The sequence below is a fragment of the Pelodiscus sinensis genome, chromosome 6 (assembly GCF_049634645.1).
Source record: "Pelodiscus sinensis isolate JC-2024 chromosome 6, ASM4963464v1, whole genome shotgun sequence".
Taxonomy (NCBI): Eukaryota; Metazoa; Chordata; order Testudines; family Trionychidae; genus Pelodiscus; species Pelodiscus sinensis.
In genome coordinates this window covers 17,085,527-17,095,868 of record NC_134716.1, presented here as the reverse complement: position 1 = coordinate 17,095,868, position 10,342 = coordinate 17,085,527, and positions in this window count along the sequence as shown.

Sequence of the window (10,342 nt, the reverse complement as noted above, 5' to 3'; positions counted from 1 at the left end):
AATGTGGGTCCGACACTGGAGAACAGAGTGAGGATACAGGGAGATGCCAGTTAGAGGAAGGCACACTCTGGGCTAACAAACTAATTCCCAGGGCTACCGCAGGAGGTGTCATGGCGGTGAGACTATTTTGAAATTGACTGAATAACCTACACAATTTACATAGCTCAAATTGCGTAGTGTAGATGCAACCCTAGTGCCCTAGGCAAAACCACATAACTCCTGAATTTTGGGATGTACCTGAGCCACTGAATTCTTTCCAGATCCAGATATGCACATGATCCCTTTGTGATTGCTAACCCTTAGATCCAGCAAGGTGTAACTAGCCTTCTAGATTACTGCACAAATACAATTGTTTATTGCATCTAATACCGCCAATGCTTGCTTCAGATAATTACTTTGTGCTGGTATTTGCTACTGCTACTCATTCACACTCCTTGCAGAAAGATCTATTTAGACTAGTAAAGTGTGCTTTTAAAATCCATATAGCTAGCATGATTCTAAATGCCTAATAACACCTATGAGAGAGAACGTGGTTAGAGTAGTTTCTTTTATTAGTCCGATTACTGTTGGTGAGAGAGACAAACTTTGGAGCTTACACAGAGCTCTTCTTCTGGTCATATAAATCAATCTCCTCCTCCTCCTCCTCCTCCTCCTCCCCCTCCCCCCCCCTCCCTTTCCCTCCCTCCCTCCCTAGAAGTTGATCCAATGAAAGATATTACCTGACCCACTTGTGTCTCCACTCTCTTGGGACCAGCACAGCCACACTATGCCTTAACACCTTTTGACAAATTAACACCTTTGCAGTCATGTTAGGTGGTTGTGTAGAAGCCTAAATTTATTTAAAAAAACCAAAACAAGGTAAACTGTGATCTTCTGTTCAGACATTCCAAGGCCAGCCAGGATCATTGTGTTGGACTCTAACTTGGGGTATAACACTAAGCATAGAATTACCTCCAGATAATTGAAAGAAAATCCAAAACTTATGTAAAAATTGTCATTGAGGTAGACTCTAACATGACTAGAGCCCTACCAAATTCAGGGTCCATTTTGGTCACTGTCATAGGATTTTAAAAATCATAAGTTTCATAATTTCAGCTATTTAAATCTGTAATTTACAGTATTGAAAGGGGTCCTGACCAAAAAAAGTTGGGAGGGTAACAATTTCAGTGTAGGAGGTGTTGCAGTACTGCTACCCCTACTTCTGCACTGTTGCTAGTGGAAGCACTGTCTGCAGAGCTGGGCAGATGGAAAGTTGCAGTTACTGGCTGGAGTCCTAGCTCTGAAAGCAGAGCTGCTGCCAACAGCAGTGCAGAAGTATGGATGGTATGGATATGATATTGCCACTCTTACTTCTGGACTGCTGCCAATGGTGGGCTGCCTTCAGAGTTGGGTGCCAGGCAAACAACTGCCAATCTCTGGCCACCCAGCTCTGAAGGCAGTGCAGAAGTATGGGTGGCAATAGCAAGACCCCCTTAAAATAACCTTGTGACCACCGCTTTCCCAGCAAATCCCTTTTGGGTCAGGACCTCCAGTTTCAGAAATGTTGGTCTCCCTTATGCACTCAATGAAGCATAGGGTAAAAGCACACACAAAACCAGATTTCACAAGGAGAGAAAAGATTTCATAGTTCATTATGCATTTTTCATGGCCATGAACTTAGTATGGCTTTATACATGACCCTTGGTAAATTGTTCTGATTGTTATAATTTCTGTGACTGTTAATAATTTATACTTTATTTCTACTCTGAAGCTGTCTAGCTTCAACTTCCAGCCATTGGATTATGCTTTACATTTCTTTGCTAAATTGTTAAATATTTATTCCCCATACAGATACTTATAGACTATAATCAAATCACTTCTGAACCTTCCCTTTGTTTTGATAGACTCAAGGAGCTTAATCTATTTATCACTCTAAGACAGGTTTTGTAATCCTTTAATCATTCTTGTGACTCTTTTTTCCATTTTATCAACATCCTCCTTGACTTGGACTCTAGAATTGGTCAGAGGACTGCAGCAATGATCGCGTTAGTGACCAATACAGTAGTAAAATAATCTCTCTTCTCCTACTCAAGATTCCCCTGTTTATGCACCTGAAGGATTGCACTAGGAATTTGTGTTCATCTGATTATCCACTCTAGATCCCATATCTTTTGCAGTGTCACTGCTTCCTGTGATAGGATCCCCCATCCTGTAAGTACAGCCTATATCAGGGCTACTCAACTTTGGAAGCCCCAGGGGCCACGATGATACACACAGCACATGCCAACGGCTGCAATTTCAGTTGCATATACATGCAAATAGCTTATTTTACACTGATGGGCATGAATACAAAGATGAAGGCAAAACTACACAACATGCAGGCCCCATTTAAGTCAGTTCTGCTGATATTAACAAAATGCAATATTTACCCGATTTCCACCCATATGGCAGCACTTTTAATGAGCAATGACAGTCCAGGAATTTCACTACTAAAATGCCTAACAGCAGATCATTATATTGATTACTTTTTTTGTTTTGGCACAACAGTCCAACTACCAAAACACACATTAACCTAAACTGCACCATGAGCCCAAACTGCACCATGGATTGCAAACCAACGGGCCATGGGCTATATGTGGTCCACGGGCTGCTTGTTGAGTAGCCCTGGCCTACATTCTTAGTTCCTAGATGTACACATTTACACTGAGCTGTTAAGGACACATCTTGTTTGCTTGTGCCCAGTTTACCAAGTGATCCAGATTGCTCTCCATCAGTGACCAGTGACTCCTCATTACAGTAAAACCTGCTCTATCCGGAACTTAAGCATCTGGAAAACTGTAGAAACCGGCAAATTTTTGATGCCAGGAAAAGAAAAAAGAAAGGAAACTGGCCCTTTAAGCTCTCCTCAGATGAGCGTGCAGCATGTACCTGGGGGAGGGGTGAATGGCAGCCAGAAGCAAGCGTCTCAGCTCCTCCAGCACCACTGGCAGGCCAGCCCCCCTTCCTACCAGCAGGCTGCCCGCACCATCTGCACCTCCCGCCCCCCGGCTTCCATCCCCCTCACCAGGCTGCCTGCCATTCCTCTCCCCCCCCCACCTCCCGCCCCCTGGCTTCCATCCCCCTGACTAGGCCACATCCCGGTTCCTGCATGGCTCCCGTGCCCCACCCCCCCTCAGATAACCAGAATGTTTAGGTTATCAGCACGTCCTAATCCCTGGGTATACCGGGTAACATAGGTTTTACTGTATTTACCATATTGCCAATTTTTGTGTCACCTGCAAACTTTATCAGTGTTAATGTTATGTTGGTTTCCAAGTCCTTGATGCAGTTTTGAATAGTGAAGGGCCAAGAACCAATCACTGCAGGCCCCCAATAGAAACACCTACTCAAAAATGATTCCTTATTCAGAGTTACAGTTTGAAGCCTAACACTTAAAGCAGCCTTTGAAATGTTCCATCTCAATTCTGGTTTTTAATTAAAATATCATGTGGTATCAAATCAAACACCTTACAGACATTTAAGTCTATTATATCAACATTAATACTTTTTTTGAATAATGAGGAGTCCTATGGCACCTTAGGGTACGTCTGCACTGCAAACTTCTTTCGGAAGAAGCTTTTCCGGAAGATATCTTCTGGAAAAACTTATTTTGAAATAGTGCGTCTACACACAAAAAGCGCAACAAAATGGTGATGTACTACTTTGAAAGATAGTGTCCACTCTGATTGGACACTCTCACACATTTAAGGCCACCCAGAACCAGTTCAGGCAGGGCATTAGGTCAGCAGTTACTTCCTGGAGATGCTGCCTAAGGCTATCTGAGATGTGAGCTTAAACAGACCCTTTGTGGACAGTCATTTCTCAGATTCTTCTGCTTGCTTGCCTACCCCTCTGAGAGACAGGAAAGCATTTCCACTGTATGCTCTGGTTGCTCTGCTTTTAGACACCATAGCACTCCTTGCCATGGAGCCGGAGTCGCCTCTGGGCACACGATGACAGCACACAGCCATGATGCAGTTTCTGCAGCAGTTTTTGCAGGCTGCCTTCATGGTCCTGCATGAGCTTGACCCCAAGCTCATCTTTGAGAACCTTTGTCTGTGTGCAGAAGTGATGTTCTTGCTATTGCACCCCATGGTGGAGCGATGCTTTTGGAGGCTGGATACCAGTTCCGACTGGTGGGACTGGCTGGTCATGGAGCAGTGGGCTGACCACCAGTGGCACCAAAAGTTCCGAATGAGGAAGGAGATTTTCTTGGAGCTGTGTGCCTGGCTCGCCCCTGCCCTCCAACGACGGGACACCCAGATGTGACCATCCATTCCCCTGGAGAAGTGGGTCGCCATCGCTGTCAGGAAACTGTCCACGCCAGACAGTTACTGGAATGTGGGCAACCAGTTCAGCATAGGAATGTCAACCATCGGGACCCTTCTCATGCAGCTATGGTGCTCTCAGTCTGCAGTCCTTGGAAGGGGGGGGAAGTACTGGAAAGGGAGACCCTAGGGAAAGGGGGGGTTGGGAGTATGGGATTGGGCTGGAGGCAGTGGCGGGGATGCCCCATCCCCAGGGAGTTCTGCAATCCTGCCCTTACACAGCCCTGCAGGGGGTGCAGGTTTCATAAGGGGTGGCTTCTGGGTTGTTTGGGGGGGGTGTTGAAGGGGAGGAGGACTCAGGGACCCCCAAGGGCTCTTGTGCCCCCTTTGATTCTCTGTTTTGTGTCTTTTTATCCTTCTGCAGGTGGTAAGGGCCATTAACACAGTCATGCTGTGCAGGGTCATCAGCCTCCTGGGCGACCTGGACCCCATTGTTGCCAGATTCACTGCCCTGGGCTTCCCAAACTGTGGAGGGGCTATTGATGGAACCCATATCCCCATCCAGGCCCCTAACTACTGTGCAGTGCCGTACAGAAACAGAAAAGGATACCTTTCTATGGTCCTCCAGGCCTAGGTTGACCACCATGGCCAGTTTACAGACATCTTCGTCGGCGGGTTCGAGAAGGTGCACGACGCCCGTGCCTTCCGCAACTCCAATCGCTAGCAGAAGCTGGAGGCTGGCACTTTCTTTCTTGAGTGCAACATCAGGATCCGGGATGTTGAAATGCCACTGTGCATTGTGGGGGATGCGGCCTACCCCCTCATACTGTGTTTGATGAAGCCATAAAATGGACAGCCATAAGCAAGGACCTGTTCAGTGGCCACCTCTCCAGGGCCCACATGCAGACTGAATGCACCTTTGGGACTATAGAGCTGTGATGAGTGTGGACGGAGTGGCCAGCAGGGCACCTGTGATATTTCCTGGAGGCTTCTTTTTTCGAGAAAACTCCCTATTCTGCATCCACACACACCTTTTTCCAAAAAAGCTTTTTTGGAAAAGAGCTTATTCCTCATGGAATGAGGTTTATCACTGTCAGAAAAAGCAGTCCGGTATTTAAACTTTCTGTCAAAATAACAGAATTGCATTTCTGGAATAATGGCCATTATTCTGGAAAAACGGTGCAGTGTAGATGTACCCTCTGGGTACCCTACAGGTTTTTGTCGACAAAAGTGGACTTTTGTTGACAAAACTATACCTGCATCTACACTACAGCCGAGTTCTGTCGACATAACGTCAATAGAATGCACCATATTTTCCAATTCACGTAAAGTCACTATTCCAGCTAGTAAATGCATCCACTAGAATATTCAGAGAAAGAAAATACAAGGAGCCTGAATACAGCCAAATCCTATTTTATTTTATTTTATTTTATGTAATGGAAAATATGTTGTGATATTCATTAAGTTCTGATTAGTATTCATACCTGATAGTTAATTAAAAGCTAATATTTTCAAAGACCTTATTAAATCATAGTATTGGTAAATACGGCTAATGGATCAGCTATGTTTGTTATCTATATACTGATACATTTGAATATATATTAAAACAGTATACAGAGAACTTAGTACACGTATTTAAAATATAACCTTTTGCTTTACCTATATGAAATATATTTGGAATACAGGCAGTCCCCGGGTTACGTACGAGATAGGGACTGTAGGTTTGTTCTTAAGTTGAATTTGTATGTAAGTTGGAACTGGTATATATTGTAGGGGAAACTCTAGCCAAACATTTCTCCAGAGCTCAGTTTTATGCTCCCACACCTTACTTCCCTCAGTCCTTTATTCTCAAGCTGAGGGGTCTGCTGAGAAAAGCCACTCCGCGTCTCCCTGGTCTGCTGGGGGGGGTGCTAGCTTTGCATCTCCCTGGTCTGCTGGGGGGAAGCAGCTAGTGCGGGGTTGCCTCACCCCGTTTGTAAGTAGGGATCCGATATAAGTCGGATCCATGTAACCCGAGGACTGCCTGTATACTTTTTTACGTGATGGGTATTTGACACTGTTGCAAAAAAAAATAAACATGATTCTGGGATGCATTAACAGGAGTGTTGTGAGTAAGACCGGAGAAGTAATTATTCTGCCCTACTCTGTGCTGATTAGGCCTCAGTTGGAGTACCGGGTCCAGTTCTGGGCATCACGTTTCAAGAAAGATGAGTAATTGAAGAGAGTTCAGAGAATATAAACAAAAATGATTAAAGGTCTAGAAAACACGAGCTATGAGGGAAGACGGAAAGAATTGGGCTTGTTTAGTTTGGAAAAGAGAAGACTGAGAGGGGACATAACACCTTTTAAGTACAGGTTGGACCCCCCTGGTCTGGCATCCTTGGGACATGAACAGTCCCACATGGGGAATTTGGCTGGACCAGGGGAGGTAATTTTAGGCCCTCCTGTCACCAGCCCCCTCCAGCCCTGGCCTGACCACCAGCCTCCCAGACTCCCCCCTCTTTCTGCTCCCCACTGCCCCATCAGCTCTCACTGCCCTGCCACACAGTCCTACTACCTCTATGCACCCAGCCACTGCTGCTGTGCCAAGCAGCCCCACTGCTTCTGCACGCCTGGCTCCTACTGTCATGCTGAACAGCCCCACTGCTTCTGCATGCCTGGGCCCTTGTTGCTGCACTAGGCATCCCTGCTGCCCTACTGGGCAGCCCTGATGCCCTGCTGGGATGCCCCATGGCTGTGTATCAGACTCCTGCTGCCCTACCAGCCTGCGGGGCTCCTAGACTAGCTCTCCTCCAGGACTCTCCCAGATTAGAGAGTTTCAACCTGTACCTAAATGGGTGCTACAAGGAGAAGGGAGAAAAACTGTTCTCCTTGGCCTCTGAGGATAGGATAAGAAGCAATAGGCTTAAATCTCAGTAAGGGAGGTTAAAGCCAGACTTTAGGAAAAACCTTCCTATCTGTCAGGGTGCTTAAACTCTGGAATAAATGGTCTAGGGAGGTTGTGGAATCTCCATCATTGGAGATATTTAAGGACAGGTTAGATAGACATTTGTCAGGAATGATCTAGATGGTGCTTGATCATGCGTGAGAGCAGGGGACTGGACTCGATGACCTCTCAAGGTCCCATACAATACATTATAATAAAGGGAAAATAAAATCCAGAACTAGTACAGAAAAGATGTTATGCATTGTAAGTACCTTTTTACTAGTAGTTGTCAAAATGGTATGCTCTGTGATGGCCCAGTTGGTTGTGTTGGACAGAGTGTAGTTCTTCTGATGGTAAAATGGATGGATGTCTTCATTTGACAGATGTCCTGTGGATAGCTATTTTCCTCCTGTCATTAATAATAGTGAAGATTAAAAACAATGTAACAAAATACCAGCAGTATCCTCATGATTTTTACCCATATGTTTCCCAAAGATTTCCTGGTGGCTGCTCAGATATGTGAACAGGTGGCTTCTGAGCATAATCTGTCACTTGCAGCATTTTTCAGGCTGCCCATCTAAAAGCAATGTCATTTGGGACCTGATAGTGAAAGGGACAGAAGAACCTGTAAGACGGCTCACTGCCAACCAAAGACATGGACAGGAGTGTAGGCTGCCAAGAGACTGTTACGTGGTCAATGAACATCCAGTATTATTGGTAAAGGCAGGGATCTCCATTGGGACTATGTAAACTACTGCCTGATCTCAAGTTATGACTGCAGGGCAATGGTTCCCCAATTTTTTTATAAGGTGGGCTTCATCTCAATACAGAGATAATCCTGTGTGTCAGCTCACTCCCATTTGCAATCCAACAACATCACTTAACTACTTGTTTACATGTAAAAATAAATATTAGGAAAATATGTGTTTTATACTTTGCTTTTGTTACAGCCATTTAGCAGCTAGAAATTGATCATGGAATCCACTAGCACTCCCCTAATATTGTCTCTGTGTAACCCATACCCATGGACCACAGCTTGGAATTCCATAGTTTGGAGGACCACCAGTAATATTAATATAGATTATAGAATAAATTGAGAAAAATACCCCATCATCATCCCCTCAGCTCAAAAAAATGCAATGCTTTGTCTCTTTAAAAAAAGGAATGTCCCTGATATCCTTGCTCTTTTATTTTACTGTCAGACATCTATCCATTCTTCAAGAGATTAATAAATATCAAGGGGAGTGGGTACTTCATTCTTTTCTTATGATCCCAGAATTAATCCTGTTTCAATCCATCAGTCAGTGATTGGAGTTCCTGGCTGGCTAGTAGTGGAAAGACTCATTTAAGTTGATTGATAAACTGAATAACTTTGATGAAATATGGTCTGCTTTTATTCATCTTTTTGCTTAAAATGAGCTGTCTGTTTGCCCTCCTTCCTTTGATACTTACTGCAGTGTATAAGCACTTGTGTTTTCTATACTCCATTGTGTTTTCTATACTCCAAGTACTTTCAGGACTTTTCTGTTGTACTTGAGTATTTCTTCCTTTGTGTTCTTGTGCTGTTATGTACATATGTAAGTAAGCTACTTTTGGCTTACATATAAAAGCAGAAGAGCAGGCCTTTTACGGAGCATAGGACTTACCATATGGTATCATATCAATATTTCACCCAGCCTGGCACTCTCTTTACACAAGTGGGTAGTGCTATGTTTTAGAGGAAGGTGCAAAAAAACATGTTGTGGACAGCTGTGGTTTAACCTTTCACCGTGGAAGTTTCCTCCTGTATCAACCTGTAACATGTGGCCCATTGGGGTTCTATGTGTGGCCCTCAAGATATGTTGTTTACTGTTGCCCATGTGCAGGGTTGCCAGATTCTGCTGATTTCTTCCTACATAGTTTTTTTTCTCTCTCTCCATACTGGTATTACTAAAGTAACACACACAAAGGCACATGAGGTGAGGTGCGTGATGATTGCGCACAACATTGACTGAGAGCTGTGCGCTCCGTCTGCAGCCAATCAAAAGGCTACTCTGGTTCAGTCGGCACACGCTGTAAGTTATAGGCACACAAGTGCAAAACAACTCTACCCTGGGAGATTGTCTTGGTTACAACAATCTTGCACCCCACTGAGATGAAGAAGGGTCATTCATGTGGCCCACTCACTAGCTTAGGTTTCCCATTGTTATCCAATATCCAAAATGTTTTAATCATGTCTAATACAACTGCGGATAATCTCAAATGGATATATACTGTGCAGGTTAATTATGCTGTGTGTTTAAAAAAACCAAAAACTAAGGCTCTATTTAATTTGCAATACTGCAGAAATTGGGGATCCTTCAATATTGGGTTTTCATCACAATTTTCTCAGCTGCCCAGGGCTGGCAGTGGGAGACCTGGCTGCCAATTGCCTGGGGCTGACAGAAGGAGCCCTGGCAGGCATGGCCAGATTTCTTGCTGTCAGCTCTGGACATTAATGACTGTAATATAGTTGCAGTAAAAGTATGGTTATCAATAGAGTTAGCAAACATGAAATAATACTAAGTGTTTATACTGTTCCAGCAATTTTTTTCTTAAGCAGGTAGTTCTACTCTGTCTTTTTTAGATTACCACAGTTAATAAATGCCCATTTCTACAGTTTTTCATGTTTTGTCTTCAACACAGCTGCAATTATTTGACAATAATTCAGTGTGTCAGGTTGGGCCTTAACAAAAATATATCCTTTTATATTTTCTTGCCATTCCATTTTATTGAATTTCTCCTTGTTTCTTGCTTTTTGACAGGGCCAATACATGATTATTTTCTTTATGTCATTTTTAATTGTTGTTATGCAGCAGAGGTGCACCCCAGAGTGCTGCTCCAGCAAAAGGACCTGTCTGGTTGGGGTGCTCCACTGCACGATGAAGCAGCGCATGCTCCCACCCAGGCTCCTGGGACTCTCTCTTGCTGGCTGCTGTGCTAAGTAGCCAGTAGCCAGGCAGGTGAAAAGGATGAGCTGGGGGCATGCTTCACCAGTCCAGAACTTCTCCAATCCTGAGCCCCTACTGCTAGGGCATCATTTAAGGAGGATAAGGGGGCTGAAGCTGCCTGCCCCCTGACATTCCTACCAGGCTCCTGCTTTGCTCTTCCT